The 26,887-nt window shown below is 42.5% G+C and overlaps 1 protein-coding gene across 5 annotated transcripts in view; it reads right to left on the minus strand.

Moving 5' to 3' along the window:
* The window catches only part of LOC110502604 (zinc finger MIZ domain-containing protein 1), a 204,859-nt gene that overhangs the window by 98,261 nt on the left and 79,711 nt on the right, over positions 1 to 26,887 (minus strand). For 4 of the 5 annotated variants that reach the window (XM_036960225.1, XM_036960222.1, XM_036960228.1 and 1 more), the window contains exon 3: positions 1,466 to 1,539. The exons of the other annotated variant lie outside the window; for it this stretch is intronic. The gene's annotated coding sequence lies outside the window, so the exon portion shown is untranslated. The remainder of the gene's footprint in view (positions 1 to 1,465; positions 1,540 to 26,887) is intronic. 5 annotated transcript variants of the gene reach the window in all.

Raw genomic sequence — 26,887 nt, forward strand, 5'->3', positions numbered from 1 at the left:
TATTATTCACTTCAGGCTCCATCTGTCTTTCTCTCTCCCTCTTTCCTTCTCCTCCTATCTCATCTCTCTCCCTCGCTCTCCCTTCATATTTCCCTCTTCTCGCAATCTGGCTCCTCCCCTTTATTAGCATAATGCAGAATGTGAAAATACCACCCAAGATATTCACCTTCCAGCCTTTGATGTTTTATCACATGTACATAAACACTGATGATGTTCTACACACGTTCTACACAAAGATGTTGCATCCTGTAACACTGTAATTAACACAGCAAGAATACTCACCGAAAGAATGGTCAGTACCATGATGGTAAGAAAAGAGCAACACATTAACACATCCAATGTGTGTATACTGCTCTATACCCTCATGTAATGAAAGGATCATTTGTGTGTATTCTGTATTCAGCCATGTTTCCATTGTTTGCTAGGTACACGCTAGCTCTCTACTGCTGCAATTACTTGGTGGGAGAAACTAGGCAGCTGGGGTTTGTTGTTGACCACGTCCCAAATGGCACCCTATTCCTTATATAGGGCACTACTTTTGACCAGAGCCCAGTGCACTATATTGGAAATTGGGTGCGATTTTGGACACAACCATAGCCTTCTCCTGGAGATTGATATTGGTATTGATAGAGACAGATCAATAGTCAGAGGTGGTAAATGAGAATTGGCTCAACATTGGCAATTACAAGGCTGTTCACGTTTCAGAGCGCCAGGGTTTACCCTAGGTACAGAGCTAGGATCAGCTTCCCTCCTCAGTCCAAACCTTAATCATTAGTGGGGAAAATCAAAACTGACCCAGGATAATGCTTCACCCTACTACACCCGTTGCAGGACTCACGGGAGAGTAATCTGGGTTAGCTTCTAATAGGACCGGGCCCCTATTTAGAGTAAGAGTGCTGATCTAGGATCAGTTGTACCTTTTAGATAACAATTAATACAATTAGATTACAATTATCTTAGATCAGCATTCCTACTCTTTATGAATACTGGCCCTGTTACTCTCATGTAAACAACCAACATGTGACCCTCTTTAAATCAACCATAACAAAGGACCAATGATGCTTATTCTATGATGATGGTTTCTTTGATGGTTTCACAGTAGATGTACATTTGGCTAAAGGGTGCGGCTGGTCTAACTACAGATGCCTTGTCGAGTGTGGAGGGAAGGACAGTGTCAAGCAATAGTTTGTCAAAGCCCCTCTCTTCTAGCCAAAACAATACCAATCAAAATGGTAATTTGCCTGTCCTCTCTGGTTGCTCAAACAGCAACCCCAATTTCCAAAGTCTGTGACAAGCATAAAAACCCAACAGGACGGCTTCTGTTTTCTTTAAAGTCCCTCCATCTGGGCACAAGTAGTGCACTAAATAGGGAATAGAGTGCCATTTGGGATGCAACTGTGTCTGTCTGTGAGAGCAGATGCTGTGCATGATGAGCAGAGAGGGCTCGTAAATCACCATGTCTTACCAGCGGAGAGGGAGGTTCCTGTGTTTCCTATTAACCAAAGCCTTCGCTACTTCCTCATCAATCATAAAACACGCCTGGAATGAAGAACAGAAAACAGAGAACATATTAGGACCACTCAGTACAAAACATGTAGAAAATATTAGGTTTGGTACAGGAGTAGGGTTGAACAATTCCAATAACGTTCCCAAAATTCCCACGTTTTTTTAGTAATCCTGGGTTGGAAAATTCTCTGAATCAGAAGGGTATAAGCAGGAAAGCCTGGAACCAGGATTTCTGGAAAACCTCTGGATTTGGGGAAAGTTATCATCATTTTGCAACACTTTACAGAGCAGGAGGAACAAACCTGGGTACCAGTCTGAGTCTGTTTCTGCTCTCTTGCAAACATGTTTGGCATGACAATTCAATGAGAGTTCTTTACCATAATTCATTGTAGATGGATGTTATGATGATGCATACATTGTCGTTGGTAACTATTATCGGACAGGTTAGTAGTAAAATATGATCTTCCATAATCTTCCAAAAGACGAACAATAACAACTGTAAATTATCACTTTTTATTTCCATCGATATATATATATATATATTTTTGCGATAACATCAAAGTATTGGTATCTTGTTGTGGCGTGCTGGAGGAGCGTTTGACTCGTCTCATCGAGACTCTTTGAAACTGGATCCTGTTGTAGTAAGTACAGTAGTAAAGTACAGTAGTGTCCAGAGAGGCTTCTGGTACAAGGTTTGGATTAGAGCAGCCCCTCTAGTTCCCAAACCCCACTTGATTTTGTTAACAGCCAATCACAGACTGGATCAGCTGACCAAGACATTTCTACACGGAAGAAGCCTCAACCCTCTCCCATCCCAAAACCCCACACAGCAACGGAGAAAGTATGACCAATAGTCACCAAATATGAAACAGAAATATTGCTGAATGTTCAGCAAGCTTTTCAGATTGATTGTTGTTGTCAGCAAGCCTTTCAGATTGAGTCTAGAAACAATAGCCACTTGAAGATGGACTCCTTTTGAACTCTCATAGTTTCTAATAAGAGATGAATAGAGATTAAAGAGGAATGGAAAAACATCATGAAGTAAAGCTAAGCAAAGAGATGTATTCAATACAATAATACTAAATGTACTTGTAACATAGACACATCTCTATTTTAAGTATTTTGATCTTGAACAACGTTTATTAGAGGTATGGGTAGCAGCATGATGACACTATAGACATGTCACCTGTGAACCATTCAGTCAATAGCTGCCCCCACGGTGGCAAGCATAGGAAAGGGCTGGAGAGACAACATGCTGCCAAGGCTGCAAACAGGGCTGATGAACAATCACACCTTCACAGGACACATACAGAGATATGCATACCATACATAGTAAAGGAACTCCTAGTAACCACCTAGTAGCTCAGATTGTCACTGGTCATTTCCCCTTTCTTGCATGCTTTTAATTTGTTCCCATTCAGACTCTTTGTGTATTAGGCTATAGAAGTTGTAAAAGCCTAATATTGTTATTATATACTTTGTTCTTGTAATAATATTTTGTAATTCCAGTTCATTTTGATGACAATATCCCTGAAATGAATGTTGTATATAATGTTGTGGTTATGATAGTCAAACCTGAAAAAAGTGCTGAGGCAAGGTAGTTGTCACGCCCTGACCTTAGTATTCTTTGTTTTCTTTATTGTTTTGGTAAGGTCAGGGTGTGACATGGGTGATGAACGTGTTTTTGTACTGTCTAGGGGTTTTGTAGGTTTATGGGGTTGTTTACCATCTAGGTTTTTATGTATGTCTATGGTTGCCTAGATTGGTTCTCAATTAGAGGCAGCTGTTTATCGTTGTCTCTGATTGGGAACCATATTTAGGTAGCCATCTTCTTTGGGTATTTCGTGGGTTATTGTCTATGTCTGCACTAGTATTATATAGCTTCACATTTGTTGTTTTGTAGTTTGTTAAGTGTTCTTCGTCTTCATTAAAGTATCATGTATTCAAATCACGCTGCGCCTTGGTCTCCTCCATTCAACGAACGGGACAGTAGTCCCCTAACCTTATCTTTCCCTATAAAAAAATGCAAATTGTAATATGTTTCACTGCATACACAGTACCAGTCAAACGTTTGGACACACCTACTCATTCAAGGGTTTTTCTTCATTTTTACTGTTTTCTACATTGTAGAATAATAGTGAGGACATCAAAACTATTAAATAACACATATGTATTCATGTAGTAATCAAAAAGACAGCTGCACCACTCGGTAGCGTAGAGTGAAGGAAAAGCAGCCAAAAAGCGCTCAGCATATGTGGGAACTCCTTCAAGACTGTTGGAAAAGGATTCCAGGGGAAGCCGGTTGAGAGAATACCAAGAGTGTGCAAAGTTTTCAATAAGGCAAAGGGTGTCTACTTTGAAGAATCTCAAATATAAAATATATTCTGATTTGTTTAACACTTTTTTGGTTACTACATGATTCCATATATGTTATTTCATTGTTTTGATGTCTTCACTATTATTCTACAATGTAGAACATAGTCAAAATAAAGAAAAACCCTGGAATGAGTAGGTGTGTCCAAACTTTTGACTGGTACTGTATGTGTTTAATATACCATCCAGATAAGGCCTCCCGGGGGGCGCAGTGGTTAAGGGCGCTGTACTGCAGCGCCAGCTGTGCCATCAGAGTCCCTGGGTTCGCACCCAGGCTCTGTCGTAACCGGCCGCGACCGGGAGGTCCGTGGGGCGACGCACAATTGGCCTAGCGTCGTCCGGGTTAGGGAGGGATTGGTCGGTAGGGATCTCCTTGTCTCATCGCGCACCAGCGACTCCTGTGGCGAAGGTTGCCAGGTGCACGGTGTAGCCTCCGACACATTGGTGCGGCTGGCTTCCGGGTTGGATGCGCGCTGTGTTAAGAAGCAGTACGGCTGGTTGGGTTGTGTATCGGAGGACGCATGACATTCAACCTTCGTCTCTCCCGAGCCCGTACGGGAGTTGTAGCAATGAGACAAGATAGTAGCTACTACAACAATTGGATACCACGAAATTGGGGAGAAAAAGGGGTAAAATTAAAAAAAAATAAAAAATAAATAACAATATACCATCCAGATAAGAAAGTGTCTGATCACAGAAAATTCCATTCAATTCTAGAAAAATACCACCGGTAACTAAAACGTATGTAATTAATTCACAGTAAATATCAGTTGTTTGGGAAAAAAGAGTGTCCCGATGCACATTTTCACAGGTGTTTCTTCTTGACTGATTTGAGTCATGTGGTGCTATTGCATGCCATATTATTTGTAAAATGGCTGTTTCTCAGCTTTCAAAATGTATCATGTATTCATAAATGGTTTGACACCAGAAAAGTATGCTCACAGAGGTCATGGTCTCAGTAAATCCAAAACGTTTACATACACTCAACTAGTGTTTGGTTGCATGCCTTTAAATTGTTTAACTTCATTGGGAAAGGGGGCAGCATTTTCACTTTTGGATGAAAAGCGTGCCCAGAGTAAACGGCCTCCTACTCAGTCCCAGATGCTAATATACTAATTAGTAGTATTGGATAGAAAACACTCCAAAGTTTCTAAAACTGTTTGAATGATGTCTGTAAGTATAACAGAACTCATATGGCAGGAAAAAAACACATCCAAACAGGAAGTGGGAAATCTGAGGTTTGTAGTTTTTCAACTCAGCCCCTATTGAAGATACAGTGGGATATTGGTTATGTTGTACTTCCTAAGGCTTCCACTAGATGTCAACTGTCTTTAGAATGTTGTTTGATGCTTCGACTATGAAGGGGGGCTGAATGAGAGGGGAATGAGTCAGAGGTCTGCCAGCAGCCACGAGCTCAGTCACGCGCATTCACATTACTCTTCTACAGACAATGAAATTCTCCGGTTAGAACATTATTGAAGATTTATGATAAAAACATCCTAAAGATTGATTCTATACATTGTTTGATATGTTTCTACGATCATTAATATAACTTTTTGGAATTCTCGTCAGACCTTTCCGCTGGAAGTTGCACGCGCGTTTCGATTTGTTTACCAAACGCCCTAACAAAAGGAGGTATATGGACATAAATGATTAACTTTATCGAACAAATCAAACATTTATTGTGGAACTGGGATTCCTGGCAGTGCATTCTGATGAAGATCATCAAAGATAAGTGAATATTTATAATGCCATTTCAGACTAATGTTGACTGCGTAACATGGTGGATATTTATTTTGGCTGGTTTGGGCTCTGAGCTCCGAACAAAACATACACGTATTGTGTAACATGAAGTCCTATGAGTGTCATCTGATGAAGATCATCAAAGGTTAGTGATTAATTTGATCTATATTTGTGCTTTTTGTGACTCCTCTCTTTGGCTGGAAAAATGGCTGGGTTGTTCTGTGACTTGGTGGTGACCTAACATAATCGTTTGTCGAGCTTTTGCTGGAAAGCATTTTTGAAATCTGACACTGTGGCTGGATTAACGAGAATTGTATCTTTAAAATGGTGCCTAATACTTGTATGTTTGAGAAATTTTATTTATGAGAATTCTGTTGATTTGTATTTGGCGCCCTGCAATTTCATTGGCTGTTGGCGAAGGGTTCCGCTAGCGGAACGGGGTTCCCAGACAGGTTTTAACTTGGGTCAAACGTTTCAGGTAGCCTTCCACAAGCTTCGCACATTAAGTTGGGTGAATTTCGTCCCATTCCTCCTGACAGAGCTGGTGTAACTGAGTCAGGTAGGCGTCCTTGATCGCACACGCTTTTTCAGTTCACATTTTCTATAGGATTGAGGTCAGGGCTTTGTGATGGCCACTCCAATACCTTGACTTTGTTGTCCTTAAGCCATTTTGCCACAACTTTGGAAGTATTCTTGGGGTCATTGTCGATTTGGAAGACCCATCTGCGACCAAGCTTTAACTTCCGGAGTGATATCTTGAGATGTTGCTTCAATATATCCACATAATTTTCCTTCCTCGTGATGCCATCTATTTTGTGAAGTGCACCAGTCCCTCCTGCAGCAAAGCCCCCCCATAACATGATGATCCCACCCCTGTGCTTCACGGTTGGGATGGTGTTCTTCGGCTTGCAAGCCTCCCCATTTTTCCTCCAAACATAACGATGGTAATTATGGCCAAACAGTTCTAGTTTTGTTTCATCAGACCAGAGGACATTCACCAGAAAGTACAATCTTTGTCCCCATGTGCAGTTGCAAACTATAGTCTGGCTTTTTTTATGGAGGTTTTGGAACAGTGACTTCTTCCTTACTGAGCGGCCTTTCAGGTTACGGCGATATAGGACTCGTTTTACTGTGTATATAGATACTTTTGTACCCGTTTCCTCCAGCGTCTTCACAAGGTCCTTTGCTGTTGTTCTGGGATTGATTTGCACTTTTCACACCAAAGTGCGTTCATCTCCAAGAGACAGAACGCGTCTCCTTCCTGAGCGGTATGACGGCTGCGTGATCCCACATGGTTTATACTTGCATCCTATTGTTTGTAGAGATGAACGTGGTACCTTCAGGCATTTGGAAATTGCTACCAAGAAAAAAACAGACTTGAGAAGGTCTACAGTTTTTTTTAGGTCTTGGCTGATTTCTTTTGATTTTCCCATGATGTCAAGCAAAGAGGCACTGAGTTTGAAGGTAGGCCTTGAAATACATCCACAGGTACACCTCCAATTGACTCAAATTATGTCAATTGGCATATCAGAAGCTTCTAAAGCCATGACATAATTTTTTGGCATTTTTCAAGCTGTTTAAAGGCACAGTCAACTTAGTGTATGTAAACTTCTGACCCACTGGAATTGTGATACAGTGAATTATAAGTTAAATAATCTGTCTGTAAACAATTGTTGGAAACATTACTTGTGTCATGTACAAATTAGATGTCCTAACCGACTTGCCAAAACTCTAGTTTGTTAACAAGAAATTTGTGGAGTGGTTGAAAAACGAGTTTTAATGACTCCAACCTAAGTGTATGTAAACATCCGACTTCAACTGTATATTAGAGAAGACTATTGCTGCTCAACTTTTGGTCGTCTCAAACTGCTATCTGCAAATCTCTTAATGGGACAGTCATGGACTAGCTACATACATACACACTAGGGCTGGCACAATTACCACATGACCATGTAACCTGCGGTTATGGATGAAGAATGTCATGAAAATAAAATAACCATCTTAGCTGTTCATTCCACAAAAAAAAGCTTGACTGAAGACAGGACAGGAGGGCATTCGTGCGGTTGAGTCTGTTTCTGCTGTAACATGGACTCTTAACAACATAATGAAACTGAAGAATGTTAATTCAAATTATGCTAAAGGTGGACTCAGTGAAATGACGTTGCCACGAGCAGCACCGCAGATGTTGAGATGAGTGAGATGCAAGACTTCGCTCTCACAGTCACACACAGTGCAGGGGTTTGCTGTACGCTGTCACCCTTCCTGCTTTGCTCCTATGGGTACACTCGGAATGACCGCCAGTCTACCCATAATGCCATAATTGACAGGAATGAGGATGCCGTTCTATTCATTCTATTACAATCTGTGCTTGGAGTTCAAACAGTTAACCCAAACTAAACTATAAGTGTTATTAAAATTATTATTGAACATTCAGTGAAAGTTTTAAGGAAGTTTTTAAAAAACCTCCAAATAACCTTTACATTTTGTTCAAAATATTCACAACATTTAACGAATGTTCTCAGAACGTTATTTAATTACCTTCAAATAACCTATAGTTTCCATTCTCAGAACGTTAATAAAACCTTGTGTAACGAGTGCGCTGAGAGTCGGGAAGCAAGTTCAGGGAGTGAGTGTTTTAATAAATAAAAGAACCGACGAACACGAAACACAAACAACGCACCGACATGAAAACAGAGTCAACAACACCTGAGGAAAGAACCAAGGGGAGTGACAGATATAGGGGAGATAATCAAGGAGGTGATGGAGTCCAGGTGACTGTCATGAGGTGCAGGTGCGTGAGACGATGGTGACAGGTGAGCAGGATAATCAGAAGCCTGATGACCTAGAGGCCAGAGAGGGAGTATATGTGACACCTTGAAGGAAAACCATAGTAAAACATTCTCAGAACTTCCCTGCAACTAAAATATATATATACACGTTCCCAGTAGTGGCAAAATGTTCACCTCCGATCTTTAATGTTCACTTTTTTCTGTTTTACCTGTCAGGAAACGTATGGCTTCGTTCATCGAACCAATGGGAAATCAAAAACAGGGACTAGTGTGTGTGTGTTTGTGTCGGAGCTTATTAGGCTATGCTCCAAGGACACTGGGAGCACATTACTAATCATAGCACCAAGATGTTAGACTACACTGCAGAGAGAGGGAGAGTGAGAGAGAGGTTAAAAAGTAAAATGTCAAAAAAGCCATGTGTAAGTCTTCCATTCTGAATCTCAAGTACTTTCAGCTGCAGCACAGCGGGCTGCATGTGTGATGTCATTGTCACAGTATTCCACTGAGAATGGATCAGTCTATTTCAGTTCGGTGTACAGGGAATGGGATAGGCACCACACACAACAGAAAGAGAGAACATAGAAAATATGTGAATAACGACGTGAACCTAGGTTGGTTTAAAGACTCTTGAATGTTTGTTTTGAGTGCTCGTCTCTTTCTGAAATAAAATATAAGCCTTTCAGATGTGTGAGGAGAATACAGCTGCCTTGAGAAGAAAAAATGTGTTCAATAATAGTGCTTAATATGATTTTTGTACCCCACACATAATTGCCTGTAAGGTCTCACAATCGAGTAGTGAATTTCAAGCACAGATTCAACCACTAAAACCAGGAAGGTTTTCCAATGACTCTCAAAGAAGGGCACAGATTGGTAAATGTGTAAAAATAAAAAGAGCAGACACTGAATATCCCAAGGAACATGGTGAAGTTATTGATTAGGCTTTGGATGGTGTATCAATACACTCAGTCATTACAAAGATACAGGTGTCCTTCCTAACTCTGTATGCTAGCTATGCTACCAGCTTATACGAACGGGAGTTAGCATTTAGCATTCACTTCTTCTAAACCTGAAAAGGTAAAACTTCTCAATGCAGAGAAAACAGCCAAATATATAAAAATTGAACTTTAGTAACCACATTGTGGGCCTGTTACAATACAATCAGGACGGATTTAATGAATGTCCACTTTGTTAGATCAGACTTGTTGAATGTGAGCCAATCTAGCGTCCTTCTTCTATCCCCCATGGTCTGCGTTCCATTGACCTCTTTACCACATCTATTTGACTGGTAAACTCATAGGTACACTCACAATGGCTGCCTGGTATTGTGATGCAATCATTTATGGTAATGTAGAATGTTAATTCAAATGATGTTAACTAATCTGGCTGATGCAATGGAATGTGTTTTTTGTAATGTCCGTTGAGTTGAATCAACAAATCACAGGACATAGAGGTCTATCGCATGAGTACCAAAAAGGTATGAAGATGTATGCACTCACATACTGTAAGTCGCTCTGGATAAGCACGTCTGCTAAATGTAATTAACATTTAATTAATACACTTCCTGCTTTGCTCTCATGGGTACACTCGCAATGGCCACCAGTCCACCCATTATACCATAATGGACTTGAAAGGGGACACCCGTTTTACTCATTCTATCTCTATGGCAGCACATGCAGTCCAGAGCGGGGGAGAAGAGAAAATGCGTCTATTTGAGCAGTTACAACGGTGACTGCGGTTATTTGGCTATTTGGCTGTTTGACCGTCATCCGAAATTCCATGAATGTCACAGCCCTAAGTGATATGAGAAAACTGAGAATGGATCAACAACATTGTAGTTACTCCACAACACTAACCTAAATGACAGAATTAAAAGAAGGAAGCCTGTACAAAACAAAAAATATTCCAAAACATGATACTGCAAAAACATTGACAAAGAAATTAACTTTTTTTCCTGAATACAAAATATTATGTTTGTGGCAAATCCAACACATCACTGAGTAACACTCTTCATATTTTCAAGCATGGTGGTGGCTGCATCATGTTATGGGTATGCTTGTCATCGGCAAGGACTAGGGATTTTGACTTTTTTTTAAAGAAATGAAATAGAGTTAAGCGCAGGTAATATCCTAGAGAAAAACCTGGTTCAGTCTGCTTTCCAATATACAATGGGAGACAAATTCATCTTTCAGCAGGACAATAACCTAAAACACAAGGTCAAGTCTACACTGGAGTTGCTCACCAAGATGACACTGAATGTTCCTGAGTGGCCTAGTTACAGTTTTGACTTAAATCGGCTTCTAAATCTATGGCAAGACTTGAAAATGGCTGTCGAGCAATGATCAACAACCTGATGGGCCAATATTGTACAAACCAGGTGTGCAAAGCACTGAGAGATCGCTGCCAAAGGTGCTTCTAACAAGTATTAACTCAGAGGGGTGAAAACTTATCTAATCAAGATATACTAGTGTTTCTTTTTCATGAATGTTTAATAAATGTTAGAATTTTTCTTTCACTTCGACATTACAGTGTTTTGTTTACAATTAAATCCATTTTAATCCCACTTTGTAAAACAACAAAATGTGAAAAACGTCAAAGGCACTATATACTTCACTGATACAATCCATTGTTTACAGTAAACTGAAGAATGTTAGTAGGCACTTCATATAAAGAGTGATGACTTAATTTGGTCCAGTGCTATGGCTCACAAGCCCTCTCAAAACAAGGACTTAAGTCAGCAAGCCAGTCAATCAGTCAGTCAGTCAGTCAGTCAGTCAGTCATGCCAGCAAGACCACAATGCAGCCCCCTTTATCACCTCTGAGTAACTCCATGGCTCTGCTGCCAAATCTATTGCCTTCCGCCTGCAAGCTCTTGATTACAATAGTAAACATTGATGTCTGCTAGCCTGGTTAAACTAGACTAGAGTGAAACAATGGTGAGCTGTGCAGCATTCAGTCTGGTTTAACCAGCCTAGGTGTGTGCAGGGCCTAGATGATGTAGCGTCAGACGCCCTGGGCCCTTCCTCTCTCCGCCTTGCAGGAAGAAAACCACAGTATAAGGGAAACACTGCACCGGAATGACACAGCATGGAGGAATGCACAGGCGGATGCGGTCTGTTTCCTACCCTCCCTCTCTCTTTCTCTCCCTTCCCTCCATCTCGCTTTCTCCCTCCCTCCCTCTCCCCCTCCCCCTCCACCTCTCTCCCTCCCTCTTTGTGGCCAGGACCAAAGTCAGACCCAGTAATTAGTGAGGTTATTTTCTCCAGAAGGCTAGAACTGTGTTCATGGGGCTGAGCGTGTGTCAGAGGATGTATCCCAAAAGGCACCCTATTCCCTACATAGTGCACACCCTATACACTACATAGTGCACTACTGTTGACCAGGGCACATAGTGCTCTGGTCAAAAGTAGAGCACTACATTCATGGGTTGCACCTCCGTCACTCGTTCACACCATTGTTATGAACGTTCTAAAGAAATCTCCTCCATAGTGACTCCTGAAAGTCGAGTGGTGCTTAGTCATTCTTAACCGGGGCTAATGATTGTTTTAGCAATACTAACGTTAGCTTGCCATTTGGGATGCCGAAAGAAGTCTAGCTGCCAACCCACATGATTTGATATTGATATAAAAACGTCTGCATTGGGCCTTGATTTTTGTGGATGTGTGTGTTTTCTAACAGTTCTACTAGCCAGGCACTCTGAAGAATCATGACCAGTGTTACAGCACAGCACACATATCCTTCCTTTACCAGAGACCACAGAGGAAGTGTATGTGTGTGTGTGTGCGCGCGTGTCAGCTCAGGTCAGTAGTGCACAAACCAGAACCGTTGTGGCTGTTCACAAAAGTGGCTTCCTCTCGGTTTCATCACTTGGGGGAGGCCTTTGTTAGCGTGCGGAAATGCCTGCAGAGGGAATGAAAATATTGGCAAGTCTCTACAGCTCTTCTGGAGACCTACAGCTGCACCGACCCCACAGTGTACACATAGACAGACACACACACACACGCACACACACACTAAAGTACATGACATGTAAAGTACATGTCGGATAAAGTACATGTCATGTAAAGTACATGTCGGATAAAGTACGTCACGTAAAGTACATGTCGGATAATGTACATGTCATGTAAAGTATATGTCATGTAGAGTACATGTCGGATAAATTACATGTCACGTAAAGTACATGTCGGATAATGTACATGTCATGTAAAGTACATGTCATGTAAAGTACATGTCATGTAAAGTATATGTCATGTAAAGTACATGTCGGATAAATTACATGTCACGTAAAGTACATGTCGGATAATGTACATGTCATGTAAAGTACATGTCATGTAAAGTATATGTCATGTAAAGTATATGTCATGTAAAGTACATGTCGGATAAATTACATGTCGCGTAAAGTACATGTCGGATAAAGTACATGTCATGTAAAGTACATGTCATGTAAAGTACATGTCATGTAAAGTATATGTCATGTAAAGTACATGTCGGATAAATTACATGTCGCGTAAAGTACATGTCGGATAAAGTACATGTCATGTAAAGTACATGTCGGATAAATTACATGTCATGTAAAGTACATGTTGGATAATGTACATGTCATGTAAAGTACATGTCATGTAAAGTACATGTCGGATAAATTACATGTCACGTAAAGTACATGTCGGATAAATTACATGTCATGTAAAGTACATGTCGGATAAATTACATGTCACGTAAAGTACATGTCGGATAATGTACATGTCATGTAAAGTACATGTCACGTAAAGTACATGTCGGATAATGTACATGTCATGTCAAATCAAATCCAATTTTATTGGTCACATACACATGGTTAGCAGATACTAATGTGAGTGTAGCGAAATGCTTGTGCTTCTAGTTCTGACCGTGCAGTAATATCTAACAAGTAATCTAACAATTTCACAACAACTACCTAATACACACAAGTGTAAAGGAATAAATAAGAATATGTACATATAAATTTTTGGATAAGCGATGGCTGTGCGGCATAGGCAAGATGCAGTAGATGGTATAGAGTACAGTATATACATTTGAGATGAGTAATGTAGGGTATGTAAACATCATATAAAGTGGAGTTGTTTAAAGTGACTAGTGATACATTTATTACATCCAATTATTTATTATTAAAGTGGCTAGAGATTTGAGTCAGTATGTTGGCAGCAGCCACTCAATGTTAGTGATGGCTGTTGAACAGTCTGATGGCCTTGAGATAGAAGCTGTTTTTCAGTCTCTCGGCCCCAGCTTTGATGCACCTGTACTGACTTCGCCTTCTGGATGATAGCAGGGTGAACAGGCAGTGGCTTGGGTGGTTGTTGTTCTTGATGATCTTTTTGGCCTTCCTGTGACATCGGGTGGTGTAGGTGTCCTGGAGAGCAGGTAGTTTGCCCCCAGTGATGCGTTGTGCAGACCGCACTACCCTCTGGAGAGCCTTACGGTTGTGGCCGGAGCAGTTGCCGTACCAGGCGGTGATACAGCCCGACAGGATGCTCTCGATTGTGCATCTATAAAAGTTTGTGAGTGTTTTCGGTGACAAGCCAAATTTCTTCAGCCTCCTAAAGTTGAAGAGTTGAAGTCTTCACAACGCTGTCTGTGTGGGTGAACCATTTCAGTTTGTCCGTGATGTGTACGCCGAGGAACTTAAAACTTTCCACCTTCTCCACTGCTGTCTCATGGATATGAATAGGGGGCTGCTCCCTCTGCTGTTTCCTGAAGTTCACGATCATCTCCTTTGTTTTGTTGACATTGAGTGAGAAGTTTTTTTCCTGACACCACACTTCGAGGGCCCTCACCTCCTCCCTGTAGACTGTCTCATCGTTGTTGGTAATCAAGTCTGCCACTGTAGTGTCGTCTGCAAACTTGATGATTGAGTTGGAGGCGTGCATGGCCACGCAGTCATGGGCGAACAGGGAGTACAGGAGAGGGCTGAGAACGCACCCTTGTGGGGCCCCAGTGTTGAGGATCAGCGGGGTGGAGATGTTGTTACCTACCCTCACCACTTGGGGAGGCCTGTCAGAAAGTCCAGGACCAAGTTGCCCAGGGCGGTGTCGAGACTCAGGGTCTCGAGCTTAATGACGAGTTTGGAGGGTACTATGGTGTTAAATGCTGAGCTGTAATCGATGAACAGCATTCTTACATATGTATTCCTCTTGTCCAGATGGGTTAGGGCAGGGTGCAGTGTGATTGCGAATTGGATTGGGTCTAGGGTGTCAGGTAGGGTGGGGGTGATATGATCCTTGATGTAAAGTACATGTCATGTAAAGTACATGTCGGATAAAGTACATGTCATGTAAAAAGTACATGTCGGATAAAGTACATTTCATGTAAAGTACATGTCGGATAAAGTACATGTCATGTAAAAAGTACATGTCGGATAAAAACTGTCATGACCGGTCTGGAGGAAACTGAACATTTTTCGGTAAACTTTCAAAATATCGACTAAACAAAATACGCTAGACAAAGTGGATTTTTTTTGTGTCTTCAAAATGAATTATGCAAGAAATGTCAGTGAAAACGCTCTAATGTACAAATATTGATATAATAACCATCATATTGAAGTAAACTTGGAGTCACGTGATGACATGTGTGGTCCTTCCACCATGCAATTTATTATACTACTACTAAGTTATGACGAACTTCACAGGATGGTGAAAGTGCACTGTGATGAGCTTGATGCTCCTTTCCAATTAATATCGAGAGTCATATTCTGGTGACATGATAATCGTTGCTTGGCTGTAGCTTGACAAATATTAAAAATAATCTTGCTTTTTTGCCCATAATAATAATCTCATCATGTAGGGTTTATGTGCGCTCTAGCCGGCAGTATGCAGATGACGCACAACCGCCATATAACTCAACATTTCTTGTGAGAAAACCATCAGTAGAGTTAAAAAAGTGATGGAATTTCTTACGCAAGAATTTTGCTACTACTGTCTGTGAATTGTCTGTGGGGAGTGGAAAACTGAAAACTAGCTGTTATTGGCAGAGAGGTTTGGAACTGACTTTGTTATTGGTCTATTAACCAATTTACCGCATGGTGATGACACAATGAAAATCCAAAACCCCCGCCCATGCAAACCTACTGATCAGAAGGTCCTGTGTAGAATTTTCACACTTTAGCAATGTCAGCTTCATCAGTGGTTGTACAATATGATTTAAAACACAGGCAAACAGAATTTTGATTGAACTGGGCCTTTAATGGAAATGTTGAACTTGTGTTTCCATTGTGTAGAGAAGGTTTAAAACCAACAGAATGAAAGCAAAGCCAACTTTTCAAAGTGTATAGAGTGCAGCAGGTTCCTCTCTCCCGACCCCCTGCTCTCTCTTATACACTCAGAGACACACACACAAGTACAGTTGCGATACCCAAATGATGACTTTGTTGATGATACCAGGTTTAGTATCACGATACTCAATACCAAACCGGTACCACGGCAACAACAACAAAAAGCCGGGAGAGTTTTCAATATCACACTTTTTTTAATAGAAAAACAACAAAATTAGATGTGGTTTAAGTATTGTTGTGGTTTTCGAACATCAGCGGACCACTTTTGAGGTCTGGGAAAAATCTAAGAGATGTCGATTTTTGCGTATAACTACACATGCACTGGCAGTGTTTCTGTAGCTCACATGTAATGGACTGCAAAATAATCATGACTCAGCCAGGTAGGCATAGGCTACTTTGTAGTTAACTTTTAATTGAGAAGGTTTTTGGGAGAACATTTCAATCTACCCGAAGACGGTTATCATTAGCATCGCTAACGGCTACACGAAGTGGTAGACATGCACGCACCCCCCACACACAGAGAGGGGCCTTCCTGTGCCGTTGCTGCCTCTTCAGAAAGTTGCAAAGAATATGAATCACTGATGCATTCTGTTCATGTCATTTTCAAAACTTGGCCAAGTTATTTCATTTTCTAATAAATTCAATAGATTTAGTTGATTTCCAAAATGTGATACACATTCGATAGAAGAACCGAAATATCTGTTTTTAACAAACACACACAATCTTTCTCTCTCACACAAACACATGCTCTCTCTCTCTTACTATCACTACCACTCCACCACTTTTCAAAAGTGGCAGCGGATCTGTAAACCCTAGTCGAAAGAGAAGACAGCAGTTTCACGAAGGGTGACACCCCTCAACTGAGAAAGAGAGCCAGCGAGAGAGGGAGACAGAGATAGACAGAGAGAGATAGACAGAGAGAGAGAGAGACAGAGATAGACAAAGAGAGACAGAGATACACTACGGAAAAAGAAGGAACAGGATGTCAGAAATCAGCTCAATGTAATTGAAGAATCGATAGACTCTAACCACTTCTGGGAAAATTGGAAAACACTAAACAAACAACAACACAAATAATTATCTATCCAAAATAGAGATGTATGGGTAAACCACTTCTCCAATATTTTTGGCTCTATAACAAAGAATAAAGAGCGAAAATATATACATGATCAAATACAGATCTTAGAATCAACTATTAAAGACTACCAGAACCCACTGGATTCTCCAATTACATTGAATGAGTTACAGGACAAAATAAAAACCCTCCAACCCAAAAAGGCCTGTGATGTTGATGGTATCCTCAATGAAATGATCAAATATACAGACAACAAATTCCAATTGGCTATACTAAAACTCTTTAACATCATCCTTAGCTCTGGCATCTTCCCCAATATTTGGAACCAAGGACTGATCACCCCAATCCACAAAAGTGGAGACAAATTTGACCCCAATAACTACCATGGAATATGCGTCAACAGTAACCCTGGGAAAATCCTCTGCATTATCATTAACAACAGACTCGTACATTTCCTCAATGAAAACAATGTACTGAGCAAATGTCAAATAGGCTTTTTACCAAATTACCGTACAACAGACCATGTATTCACCCTGCACACCCTAATTGACAACCAAACAAACCAAAACAAAGGCAAAGTCTTCTCATGCTTTGTTGATTTCAAAAAAGCCTTCAACTCAATTTGGCATGAGGGTCTGCTATACAAACTGATGGAAAGTGGTGTTGGGGGTAAAACATACGACATTATAAAATCCATGTACACAAACAACAAGTGTGCGGTTAAAATTGGCAAAAAACACACACATTTCTTCACACAGGGTCGTGGGGTGAGACAGGGATGCAGCTTAAGCCCCACCCTATTCAACATATATATCAACGAATTGGCGCGGGCACTAGAAAAGTCTGCAGCACCCGGCCTCACCCTACTAGAATCCGAAGTCAAATGTCTGCTGTTTGCTGATGATCTGGTGCTTCTGTCACCAACCAAGGAGGGCCTACAGCAGCACCTAGATCTTATGCACAGATTCTGTCAGACCTGGGCCCTGACAGTAAATCTCAGTAAGACCAAAATAATGGTGTTCCAAAAAAGGTCCAGTCACCAGGACCACAAATAGAAATTCCATCTAGACACTGTTGCCCTAGAGCACACAAAAAACTATACATACCTTGGCCTAAACATCAGCGCCACAGGTAACTTCCACAAAGCTGTGAACGATCTGAGACAAGGCAAGAAGGGCATTCTATGCCATCAAAAGGAACATGAATTTCAACATACCAATTAGGATTTGGCTAAAAATACTTGAATCAGTCATAGAGCCCATTGCCCTTTATGGTTGTGAGGTCTGGGGTCCGCTCACCAACCAAGACTTCACAAAATGGGACAAGCACCAAATTGAGACTCTGCACGCAGAATTCTGCAAAAATATCCTCCGTGTACAACGTAGAACACCAAATAATGCATGCAGAGCAGAATTAGGCCGATACCCACTAATTATCAAAATCCAGAAAAGAGACGTTAAATTCTATAACCACCTAAAAGGAAGCGATTCCCAAACCTTCCATAACAAAGCCATCACCTACAGAGAGATGAACCTGGAGAAGAGTCCCCTAAGCAAGCTGGTCCTGGGGCTCTGTTCACAAACACAAACACACCCTACAGAGCCCCAGGAGAGCAGCACAATTAGACCCAACCAAATCATGAGAAAACAAAAAGATAATTACTTGACACATTGGAAAGAATTAACAAAAAAACTGAGCAAACTAGAATGCTATTAAGCCCTACACAGAGAGTACACAGCGGCAGAATACCTGACCACTGTGACTGACCCAAAATTAAGGAAAGCTTTGACTATGTTCAGACTCAGTGAGCATAGCCTTGCTATTGAGAAAGGCCGCCGTAGGCAGATATGGCTCACAAGAGAAGACAGGCTATGTGCTCACTGCCCACAAAATGAGGTGGAAACTGAGCTGCACTTCCTAACCTCCTGCCCAATTTATGACAATTTTAGAGAGACATATTTCCCTCAGATTACACAGATCCACAAAGAATTCGAAAACAAATCCAATTTTGATAAACTCCCATATCTACTGGGTGAAATTCCACAGTGTGCCATCACAGCAGCAATATTTGTGACCTGTTGCCACGAGAAAACCAGGCAACCAGTGAAGAACACACACCATTGTAAATACAACCCATATTTATGCTCATTTATTTTATCTTGTGTCCTTTAACCATTTGTACATTGTTAAAAGCCTGTATATATATATATATATAATATGACATTTGTAATGTCTTTATTGTTTTGAAACTTCTATATGTGTAATGTTTACTGTTAATTTTTATTGTTTATTTCACTTTATATATTCACTTTATATATTATCTATATTATCTACATGTTTCCCATGCCAATAAAGCCCTTGAATTGAATTGAATTGATAGACAGAGAGAGAGAGACAGAGATAGACAGACAAAGAGAGACAGACAAAGAGAGACAGAGATAGACAGAGAGAGAGAGACAGAGATAGATAGAGAGAGACAGAGATAGATAGAGAGAGAGAGACAGAGAGAGAGAGACAGAGATAGACAGAGAGAGAGACAGAGAGAGAGAGAGACAGAGATAGACAGAGAGAGAGAGAGACAGAGATAGACAGAGAGAGAGACAGAGACAGAGATAGACAGAGAGAGGGAGACAGAGATAGACAGAGAGAGAGAGACAAAGATAGACAGAGAGAGAGACAGAGATAGACAGAGAGACAGAGACAGACAGACAAAGAGAGCGAGAGACAGACAGTGTGAGACAGACAGACAGACAGACAGACAGACAGACAGACAGACAGACAGACAGACAGACAGACAGACAGACAGACAGACAGACAGACAGACAGACAGACATACAGACAGACAGACAGACCGAGACAGCCCTTTAATTTGGTACTCCACAATCCTTCTATAAACCTCTCTTTTTGACTTGCTAACTCTCCGGTTCACTCTAACACCACTATGTCTTCAACCTGGTTCTCTCTATCCCTCTTTTTCTATTTGATTATCTCTTCCTCTGTTTCAATCCCTCTCTTTGCCTCTCTCTGTCCCTCCCCCTCTCTCTCACTCTCTCTCTGTCCCTCCACCCTCTCTCTCACTCTCTCGCTGTCCCTCCCCCTCTCTCTCATACACATACACAGTACAACTAACCGTGTGGGGACACACAATTCAGTCCCATTCAAAATCCTATTTTCCCTAACCCCTAACCCTAAACCTAACCCTAAACCTAACTCGAAAACCTAACCTTAACCTTAACCCTAGCTCCTAACCCTAAAACGAATCCTAGCTCCTAACCCTAAACCTAATTCTAACCCTAACACTAAACCCCCTAGAAATAGCAGTTGAACTTGTGGGGACTAACAAAATGGCCCCAGTTGGTCATTTACTTTTCTTGTATAGTTAAACACCCACACACACACTCCTCATATTACGTCCACTTGTGCTCTGCCTCTTGGCATGTAGCCAGAGGAGAGGATGAGGTGAGGGTCGTATTTCAGGGGGCCAACTGTTGGACACACAGTTAGTAGCCTGTTGCTGTTCTCTCTGTTCTTACACACACACACACACACACACACACACACACACACACACACACACACACACACACACACACACACACACACACACACACACTTACTCTCTGGTTAGCGGGGACAGAGAGGGTTGTATGTCTCAGTCTGTGTTGGCGGGGACAGAGAGGGTTGTATGTCTCAGTCTGTGTTGGCGGGGACAGAGAGGGTTGTATGTCCCAGTCTGTGTTAGCGGGGACAGAGAGGGTTGTATGTCTCAGTCTGTGTTGGCGGGGACAGAGAGGGTTGTATGTCTCAGTCTGTGTTAGCGGGGACAGAGAGGGTTGTATGTCTCAGTCTGTGTTGGCGGGGACAGAGAGGGTTGTATGTCTCAGTCTGTGTTGGCGGGGACAGAGAGGGTTGTATGTCTCAGTCTGTGTTGGCGGGGACAGAGAGGGTTCTATGTCTCAGTCTGTGTTGGCGGGGACAGAGAGGGTTGTATGTCTCAGTCTGTGTTGGCGGGGACAGAGAGGGTTGTATGTCTCAGTCTGTGTTGGCGGGGACAGAGAGGGTTGTATGTCTCAGTCTGTGTTAGCGGGGACAGAGAGGGTTGTGTGTCTCAGTCTGTGTTAGCGGGGACAGAAAGGGTTGTATGTCTCAGTCTGTGTTGGCGGGGACAGAGAGGGTTGTATGTCTCAGTCTGTGTTGGCGGGGACAGAGAGGGTTGTATGTCCCAGTCTGTGTTGGCGGGGACAGAGAGGGTTGTATGTCTCAGTCTGTGTTGGCGGGGACAGAGAGGATTGTATGTCTCCTGAGCTGTGTTTGCTGTCTCTTTGTGCTCCTCTCCTCCTCCCACCTCTGTACACCGCTCTGGCAGAGCCAGCAGCGTCCTCCAGGTCTGTGGGTTGATGTTGCACTTCTTCAGCACTGTTTTCAGCAGGTCCTTGTAGTGCTTCATCTGTCCCCCTGCAGAACGCCGGCCAATGTGGAACTGGCCATACAGCATTCTAATGACATGGTCGCGCCAGAGCTAGTGTGTGTCGAGTGACCATGGCCTCCATGCTCCTGCAGTTGGTCTTAAAAAGTATTTCCGTATGGGGCAGACAGTCGCGCCAGGTGATTCCCATGATGCATTGCAGGCATCCTATGTGGAATCGCTCGAGTTGCTTGATATGGCGACTATAGGTGACAAAGGCTTCACAGCTGTAAAGAAGTATGGTGATGCAGATGGCTTGATAGACGACGACTTTGGTGTGGAAGTGGAGATCCCTGTTTTGGAAGACCCTGCGTCTGAGTTTTCTGAAGGCAGCAGAGGCTTGTTTGATCCGGTTTTCAATTTCGGGGTCCAGGGGAATTATCTTCTTTTGCATTTCTCGACAGCTGTGTGGAACACTAGATAGGTGTGTGCAGTAGTCTATCCAGGCAATTTTTTTGACACCTTTTCTAGACCTCTACACCGCTGGGGTGAGCAATGTGGCTTCCAAATAGGGCTGCTCAGTCCCCCTCCCACACACACATACATACAGTACCAGTCAAAGGTTTGACACACCTACTCATTCAAGAGTTTTTCTTTATTTGTACTATTTTCTACATTGTAGAATAATAGTGAAGACATCAACACTATGAAATAACACATATGGAATCATGTAGTAACCAAAAAAGTGTTAAACAAATCAAAATATATTTTATATTTCACATTCTTCAAAGTAGCCACCCTTTGCCTAGAGCATACTGGACTGTTGGCTGAAGAGGTCCATCAGCCAATTTCTTGGGCTACTCTACCTATTTTGGCAATTGGCCTGGACCCCTGCTGATCCATCACGACTGGTCTGCCGACGTAACCGCACAAGGGTTGCTACAACAGACTTCTTCCGTCGCAACGTCCCTCTAAGGCCCTCTGCTAGCCTGCTAGCCCCGGCCCTCTAGCTGTCTGAATCGCCATGTGTCCAGCCACCCAGCTACTCACTGAACCCTATGATCACTTGGCTCCACATGCCTCTCCCTAATGTCAATGTGCCTTGTCCATTGCTGTTTTGGTTAGTTATTATTATCTTATTTCACTGTAGAGCCTCCAGCCTTGCTCAATATGCTTCAGCTAACCCTGTTGTCCCACCTCCCACACATACAGTGACCTCTCCTGGTTTAATTGATGTCTCTAGAGACAATAACTCTCTCATTGTCACTCAATGCCTAGGTTTACCTCCACTGTATTCACATCATACCATAACTTTGTCTGTACATTATGCATTGAATCTATTCTACCTCGCCCAGAAAACTGCTCCGTCTACTCTCTGTTCCGAACATACTAGATGACCAGTTCATATAGCCTTTAGCCGTACCCTTATCCTACTCCTCCTCTGTTCCTCTGGTGATGTAGAGGTTAATCCAGGTCCTGCAGTGCCTAGCTCCATTCCCATTCCCCAGGCGCTCTCATTTGTTGACTTCTGTAACTGTAAAAGCCTTGGTTTCATGCATGTTAACATTAGAAGCCTCCTCCCTAAGTTTGTTCTATTCACTGCTTTAGCACACTCTGCCAACCCGGATGTCCTAGCCGTGTCTGAATCCTGGCTCAAGAAGGCCACCAAAAACCCTGAAATTTCCCTCCCTAACTATATCATTTTCCGACAAGATAGAACTGCCAAAGGGGGCGGAGTTGCAATCTACTGTAGAGAGAGCCTGCAGAGATCTGTCTTACTATCCAGGTCTGTACTTTTAAAATCCACCTTTCCAGAAACAAGTCTCTCACCATTACCACTTGCTATAGACCACCCTCTGCCCCCAGCTGTGCCCTGAACACCATATGTGAATTGATTGCCCCCCATCTATCTTCAGAGCTCGTGCTGTTAGGTGACCTAAACTGGGACATGCTTAACACCCCGGCCATCCTACAATCTAAGCTTGATGTCCTCAATCTCACACAAATGATCAATGAACCTACCAGGAACAACCCCAAATCCGTAAACACAGGTACCCTCATAGATATCATCCTAACCAACCTGCCCTCCAAATACACCTCTGCTGTCTTCAACCAGGATCTCAGCGATCACTGCCTCATTGCTTGTGTCCATAATGGGTCTGCGGTCAAATGACCACCCCTCATCACTGTCAAACGCTCCCTAAAACACTTCAGCGAGCAGGCCTTTCTAATAGACCTGGCTCGGGTATCCTGGAAGGATATTGACCTCATTCCGTGACCTGGCTGACCTTGACCAGCACAAAAACATCCTGTGGCAATCTCCAATAGCATCGAACAGCCCCAGCGACATGCAACTTTTCAGGGATTTGCTACAGACCTATATCTATCCTACCCTGCCTTTCTAAGGTCTTCGAAAGCCAAGTTAACAAACAGATCACCAACAATGGTGATCTCTTTGGACACTGTGCTAACTAACCTCTAGACAAGCTTCAATGCCATACAACTCTCCTTCTGTGGCCTCCAACTGCTCTTAAATGCAAGTAAAACTAAATACATGCTCTTCAACCGATCACTACCAGCACCTGCCCGCCCATCCAGCATCACTACTCTGGACGGTTCTGACTTAGAATATGTGGACATCTACAAATACCTAGGTGTCTGATTAGACTGTAAACTCTCCTTCCAGACTCACATTAAGCATCTCCATTCCAAAATGAAATCTAGAATCGGCTTCCCATTTCACAACAAAGCATCCTTCACTCATGCTGCCAAACATACCCTCATAAAACTGACTATCCTACCGATTGTTGACTTTGGCGATGTCATTTACAAAATAGCCTTCAAGCAATGTACTCAGCAAACTGGATGCAGTCTATCACAGTGTCATCCGTTTTGTCACCAAAGCCCCATATACCACCCACTACTGCGACCTGTATGCTCTCGTTGGCTGGCCCTCGCTTCATATTCGTCGCCAAACCCATAGCTCCAGGTCATCTATAAGTCTTTGCTAGGTAAAGCCCCGCCTTATCTCAGCTCACTGGTTAACATAGCAGCACCCACCCGTAGCACAAGCTCCAGCAGGTATATTTCACTGGTCCTCCCCAAAGCCAATTCCTCCATTGGCCGCCTTTCCTTCCAGTTCTCTACTGCCAATGACTGGAACGAATTGCAAAAATCACTGAAGCTGGAGACTCATATCTCCCTCACTAACTTTAAGCACCTGCTGTCAGAGCAGCTCACAGATCACTGCACCTGTACATAGCGCATCTTGTAAATATCCATCCAACTACCTCATCCCCATACTGTAATTTATTTATTTATGCTCCTTTGCACCACAGTATCTCTACTTGCACATTCATTTTCTGCACATCTATCACTCCAGGGTTTAATTGCTAAATTGTAATTATTTTGCCACTATGGCCTATTTATTGCCTTATACACTGCTTTGCCCTTATCTTATCTCATTTGCACACACTGTATATAGACTTTTTTCTATTGTGTTATTGACGGTATGTTTGTTTATTCCATGTGTTGTTGTTTGTGTCGCACTGCTTTGCTTTATCTTGGCCGGGTCACAGTTGTAACTAGCCTACCTGGTTAAATAAAGGTGAAATAAAATAAAATCTAAAATAAAAACGTATATAATGTGTTGGGAAGGGACTTCTTTCTCACTGTTGATGAAATCATTTCATTGAACTCTGCTGGGTTCCCCTCTGCTTTTATATAACTGACAATTCCACTTAGTCCTCACACACACACCTTCTGGAGACTTCGCAAGTCGCATTAGTATATCTTCTAACACGTCCCCGCCGAAGAACTTAATCGAGATTTTAGTTCTGGGTTACCGAGATTCATGTAGGATAGGCAGAGCTACAGCTTGAAGTCTCTCCTTACACAGTTCATATTAAAACCAAGAACAAAGAACATGTCTAACATACAGGTAACTGCCAACATAAAATAAACACTAAAAGAATACAAAGTATATTTAAAGCAGGTGCTTCCACACAGGTGTGGTTCCTGAGTTAATTAAGCAGTTAACATCCCATCTCTGTCTTTGTTTCTCTTTCTCGCTCTCTATCCCTCTCTCTCTCATTTCCACTCTGTCTTTCTCTCTATCTCTCGCTCTCGTTCTCTGTCTTTCTCCCTCTCCTCTGACCATGCAGACAGAGCAAGCCGTGACAGCAACTGCCACCTCGCCACACCATTTGTGAAATTATTCAAATGAGGCTATTGTTTTGTTGTTTACTGACTTGAATGGCTAGACAGACAAAAGGGAACATGTTTCAATTATTCATTAACATTCTCCCTTCCTCTCTCCCTCTCTCGTTCTCTTTCTTTCTTTTTTCCTTATTTTTCCTCTCTCTTATTACCTCTCTCTCAATCCCTATCCCCCTTCCTCTTCCTCCCCCACTTTCTCCCCCTCCATCCACACCCCCTCCCACCCTTACCTTCCCTCTCCTCGTAGGCGTTATGAAAAGCAGAGCCATTAAGGAATGTGTCCCTTCTTGTGATTTGGAGCATATTACAACCATTCATCAGAGGAAGGGGACACCTGACAGGCCGACAGACAGAGAGCAGTCTCTGTAATCACATAAAACCATGTCCCTACATACAAAAGTATGTGGACACCCCATCATATTAGTGGACTCTGCAATTTCAGCCACATCCATTGCTGACAGGTGTATAAAATTGAGAACATAGCCATGCAATCTCCATAGACAAACACTGGCACTAGAATGGCCTTACTGAGCTGACAAGGTAAAAATCTGTTGTTATAGGCCGTCATTGTAAGTAAGAATTTGTTCTTAACTGACTTGCCTAGTTAAAAAAAGGTTTAATAAATAAAAAATACACTGAAGAGCTCAGTGACTTTCAATGTAGCACCGTCATAGGATGCCACCTGTCCAACAAGACAGTTTGTCAAATTTCTGCCCTGCTAGAGCTGCCCCGGTCAACTGTAAGGGCTGTTATTGTGATGTGGAAATGTCTAGGAGCAACAACGGCTCAGCCACAAAGTGGTAGGCCACACAAGCTCACAAAACGGGACCACCAAGTACGGAAGCGCGTAGTGCCTAAAAACCAGCTGCCCTCGGTTGAAACACTCACTACCAAGTTCCAAACTGCCTCTGGAAGCAATGTCAGCACAATAACTGTTCCTCGGGAGCTTCCTGAAATGGGTTTCCATGGGCGAGCAGATGCACACAAGCCTAAGATCACCATGTGTAATGCCAAGCGTCGACTGGAGTGGTGTAAAGCTCGCCGCCATTGGACTCTGGAGCAGTGGAAACTCATTCTCAAGAGTGATGAATCATGCTTCACCATCTGGCAGTCCCAAGGACGAATGCATATTGCCAACTCTAAAGTTTGTTGGAGGATGAATAATGGTCTGGTGCTGTTTTTCATGGTTCGGGCTAGGCCCCTTAGTTCCAGTGAAGGGAAATATTAACGCCACAGCATACAATTACATTCTATACGATTCTGTGCTTCCAACTTTGTGGCAACAGTGCGGGAAAGGCCTTTTCCTGTTTCAGCATGACAATGCCCCCATGCACAAAGCGAGGTCCATACAGAAATGGTTTGTTGAGATCGGTGTGGAAGAACCTGACTGGCCTGCACAGAGCCCTGACCTCAACCCCTTCGAAAACCTTTGGTTGGAATTGGAACGCCGACTGCGAGGCAGGCCTAATCGCCCAGCA

This window comes from Oncorhynchus mykiss, chromosome 23 (assembly GCF_013265735.2).
Source record: "Oncorhynchus mykiss isolate Arlee chromosome 23, USDA_OmykA_1.1, whole genome shotgun sequence".
NCBI classification, from domain to species: domain Eukaryota; kingdom Metazoa; phylum Chordata; class Actinopteri; order Salmoniformes; family Salmonidae; genus Oncorhynchus; species Oncorhynchus mykiss.